The 5000-nt window shown below is 39.5% G+C and overlaps 1 protein-coding gene across 1 annotated transcript in view; it reads left to right on the top strand.

Annotated features, from left to right (window-relative positions):
• LOC123518928 (homeotic protein empty spiracles-like) overlaps positions 1–5000 on the top strand; it is a 48470-nt gene that overhangs the window by 968 nt on the left and 42502 nt on the right. The window lies entirely within an intron of this gene.

Here is a 5000-nt window from a genome sequence, read left to right as displayed (position 1 = left end):
GTCAAGCTATGGTATTTCAGTAGCGTCTTGAAGGCTCTTTGTCCTGACCACAGGGTGCCGGGTGCGGCTGGTGGGTGGCCATCCAGCCAGCCGCCGCCACAGACCCATGCCGACCCCCGCCCCCTGTCTCCTGTCATCTAGGCGCCCTCTGCTACTCTATTTGTTCAAGTAAAGGACGCAAAAAAAAAAAGCTTAACAAATTAGAATTGGTTAAAGTTCATATTTACGCTGCATAAAATTTTCACTTATTGATATTTTATAATTAACAGGTGTATTTAATTATAACATGACGACTGTGTCAATGATTTTTAATCATTGATGTTTATATTATAATGATTACTATTATTGTTAGAAAACACTAACACTATCTATATCGTAATTCTGTTGTTAAAAAGCTTAAATATGACATTAATAATCATAACAATAGTGATAAGTAATATAATAGAGATAATTTCAATAATGATATTGATATTTAAAATTAAATTCTTATGAAATGGTGTGTTGATTGTATTGTTGTCATGCTGTTATTGCCATCATCACTGTCGTTATTATTATTATTGTTTTTATTATTATTATTATTATTATTATTATTATTGTTTTTATTATTATCGTTATTATTACCATTATTATTATTATTATTATTATTATTATTATTATTATTATTATTATTACTATTATTATTTTATTAGTTATTATTATTATTATTATCATCATTATCATTATTATTGTTATTGTTATCATTATTATTCGTTATTACCATCATCATTTTTATCCTTAATACCAAACAGCTTAATACAATCACCACTACCACCACCACCACCACCAACACCACCCTCACCAGTATCGCGTCCTCGCCTCACCACGAAATAATATAACTTCATCACCGCGCTGCTTTGTGTGGTGCATTACATCAAGCGGGATCACCTTCACCACCGCGAATCATACCACAGTTCACCGCCACCGAGCTTTTTGCCCATCACACAATAAGACTTTCCTGGACACAGACGCTGAGACACAGAAGACACAGAGTCGCCTGCTCCGCTTCTACTCGTAAAGGGTTATGGGCGAAACGTTTTACTCTTCACATCTACGAAACTCGAGACAGTGCTGTGCCATGTATATTGCAAGCCTCTGTTATATAAATGGTGGGTAATAGTAATTGTACAGCGGCTTTGTGTTCTGAGGGACGACTCTTGGCGGCGGGCGTGGCAATGATCCTGAGTGACTGGTCTTGTTGCCGTGGATATCTGAGCAGCGTCCCAGCCAGCCAGGCAGACTGTCACCCGGTCGCTCACTTAGTCAGTTTGTCACTCACTCAGACAAAGGCAATCAAGGAAACGTTTGTTGGTAATAGAAATTTTGTTGGGATGTGTGTGTGTGTGTGTGTGTGTGTGTGTGTGTGTGTGTGTGTGTGTGTGTGTGTGTATCTTCCGAGACTGGAGGGAAACTCACTCAGACGAAGACAATCAAGGAAAGGTTTTTTGATAATATAAATTCAGTTTTTTAAATATATACTGGTTCCCTTTGTTTTCCTTCTCGTTGAAGGTTTTTTTTCTTTGCAAGAGTTTAAAAGGAAATTCACTTACTGAGACAAAGAAAGCCAAGGAAACGCTTGCTGATTATATATTCATTTTAGTGATTTTAAATGAATGTTTGTTTTCCATTTGTTCTATTTAATAACGAGTTCAGTTTTTTTTTTCTCTCTGAGACTTTTGGGGAAAACTCACTCACTCGGACAAGGACAATCAAGGAAGAAAAAAAATTGAGTAAAACAAATTTATTTTGACTTTTGAATAAACACTTGTACTCCACAGTAATGACCACATTTTTGTCCCCGCTCTTAAGACAAGGAAACTTAATAAGGCTTCCATGAGGCAGATATCTTTGTTCCCTTGCGAGGAGCAGCTTCTGGGAACCCCAAGCTAAGAGCGGCCGCCATGATGGAGGGAATCTTGCCAGGGGAGTGCGTGGGACGCTGTACAAACGTGACCAAACAGAACCACTGGAAGAAATTCATAGCGATATTCATGGTGATATCGATAGAATATTATATTAATCCTTTACCGTTATTGTTATGTGATCGGAATGCAATATATAGTGTGCATATCAGAACTGAACGTATATGACTGGCCCACTGTGCGGACCTGAACTGTCCTCCCCTCCAACCAGCGCCATTTTTGTTCCCGATCCATTGAGTGCCGTTCAAGGTACGCCATGTTCTGAAACACATCTGGCCACACGTCGAGTTTCAAGAAGCTCTGGTTGAAGTTACATGAGTTTTTATGGGTGTTTTTTTATTTTTTATTATTGTAGTAACAAATTGATAATATTTCCATATTTACAGAGGAAGCAGTTTTTGAGAGCCAGGCTAATCACCTCTTGAGCATTTTAAAATACTCGCGGCAAGAAACCAAAGCGTTTCGCAATACGTACCACGGGTGTTGGCCTCCTTCATCATGATTGCAGTCAACGTTGTAAATCATAAAGTTATATACTTGTTTTTTCTCCCCTATATTCATCTAATTCCTGAGCTACTTATTAAAGCCATTGTGTTTATAATTATTTACATGCAAAACTCATGTGAGAGTTCTTGCGAAGTTAGCACTTCTTAATTGGCTGTAATTTCATCGCAACCGCTGAATTAAATACGTGAAGAAATAAGAGAGAGAAATATATGTGCTCGTGTCATGAATTCTACTCCAACTGAACATGCAGAGAAGAATCTTCACCTCATCAGACACCACAGTCCTTTATCCAACTACCTCCTCACCCAGCTTCTCTTCTCCATTTTTATAACCCTTCTCAGTCCCTCACCTCGCAGCTCCTTCCTCACCAAACACATCCTTCCTACAGCCACAACAGCAGCCCTCCCTTCCTTGCCCCACCCAATATTCGACACCCCTGCACCACTCCATCACTTACCCTACACACTACTGACACCGCACCCTCTGTCCCTCACACCCTTAGCTGTTATCCACCTACCCGCCCCCTAGCCGCTCCTCGCCCTCCAGTCCTGCGTTCCTCTCTTCTTTCCTTCTAGCCAGCAGCTCCGTAAACACCCTTGCCCTTTACCCAAGACCATCCCTCACCTCTCCACCACTGCCCCCACCTAACCACTAACCACCGGACGCTCCTTATTAGAATACAACTAACAAATGCTTCTCCTCCTCCTCCTCCTCCTCCTCCTCCTCCTCCTCCAACTCCTTCTCCTTTTCTTTCTCCTTCTCCTTCTCCTCCTCCTCCTCCTCCTCCTCCTTCTCCTCCTCTTTCACCACTCTTGTTTTTCTTACCTTCCCATCCTCCTTTTCTTCATATTCCCCTCATCATTACTGCCTTAATCTTTCGCCTCCGCCTCTATAGTCACCATCTATGTCTGTTACACACCATTCTCAACTACTCCTCAATCACTATCGCTGCCATTATCACTGTCACCACTCCTAATGACTCCATAGTGTGTGTGTGTGTGTGTGTGTGTGTGTGTGTGTGTGTGTGTGTGTGTGTGTGTGTGTGTGTGTGTGTTCTCCTTTCCTGTCTTGCCACATCGTTAAAACATTCTCACTATCATTCAGTTTACTTCATGATCATCGTAGTGCGCTCTTATTCATTTACCATCACCACTCTCACTGTTACCACTCTCATTGCCACAACCACTATTACCATCAACACTGAATCCTTTTTTTTTTTTTCTCTCTATCGCTTTCACCACTGCCATTCCCTCAAAACCATCACCATACCACGGTCACCACTATTATCCTCATCACCACCACCACCATTACTATTACCGCGAACACAACTATCATTACCACCTTCTTTGTCTTTTCCTACCTTTCTTTATCACGCCCTCTGTATCTTCCTCCAAAAATATATCTAGCATTACATCAATGACGTTATCTTTTTCCCATCATCATCCTTGGGTCCTGTGATGTCTTTCTTTCTGTTATAATATTCTTGTCTCCCGGTTCCTTAGCAATACTAGCAATTTATATTATGGTTTGTATTTCATCTTGTTAGCTATGTTGTATCCTGTTCATTTTGTAATATCACGCTGTCTTTCTATAAATTACCATATTCTTTTGTTACATTTTGTTTTCTCTCTTTTCTCCCCGGTTCATTACAGTGTATCTTGTTTTTTTATACTTTTTTTTTTTGTTCCTTCCTATCTTGTTATGTCTGTTTTGTCATGTTCCTTCTTTATCTCACGTTAGCATTTATCACACGGACTGTTACGTATATAACTAATATTTTACTGCAATTTCCCCTTTATTCTTCTACACACTTAATGTTGTTTATCAATAGAAGTACGGATAGTTCAACAAACACTCTAGTTATAAACAAATAAGTCTTCTGGTATCTGTTTATTATTTGAAATCCTGAAGCACAACCACCACCACCACCACCACTACTGCCTCCCTCACTCTACCCCAGTCATCCTCGCCCTAACCTTTATTAATGGCGCGTAATCCGTTTACAGAGACACAGCTGTCCTGCAAATGTGTTAAATCTGTGTAGTGAATAGCGCGTGTAGGGTTGTGTACCTCCCCCTCGTGTGTGTGTGTGTGTGTGTGTGTGTGTGTGTGTGTGTGTGTGTGTGTGTGTGGGACCATGGTTCAGTATTTGTTTATATTTTCTTGTCTTTTGATTTGTTTTCTTATTTTTTTCCTCTTTACTTCAGCATCATTACTTGCTTGTTTTACTCGTTATGATGTTTCGTTAGGAGTTACTTTGCTTTTCTGTGATTTTCATTATATATTACTTTACCTGTTTATATCTTCTTGTATAATTTGAGTCTTATTCTATCTCTCAACTTGATTATTAGTTATTTGCTTTCTTGAAAGTGTTGACTTTACTGTGCTGTGGTTTTTCTTTTTCCATAACCTTGTTTATGTCTGGAGTTTGAGTGTTTCGCGTTATTCTTAAAGTTGTATGTTCTCCTTAATTTTGTATTTTCTCTTTAGATTATGACGTTTGACCAAGATTGATTTATGTTTCCTGCATGTGTC

This window comes from Portunus trituberculatus, chromosome 44 (genome assembly GCF_017591435.1).
Source record: "Portunus trituberculatus isolate SZX2019 chromosome 44, ASM1759143v1, whole genome shotgun sequence".
NCBI lineage: Eukaryota > Metazoa > Arthropoda > Malacostraca > Decapoda > Portunidae > Portunus > Portunus trituberculatus.
The sequence above is the reverse complement of the archived record's forward strand: the minus strand, read 5'-3'. Positions and strand labels throughout refer to the sequence as shown.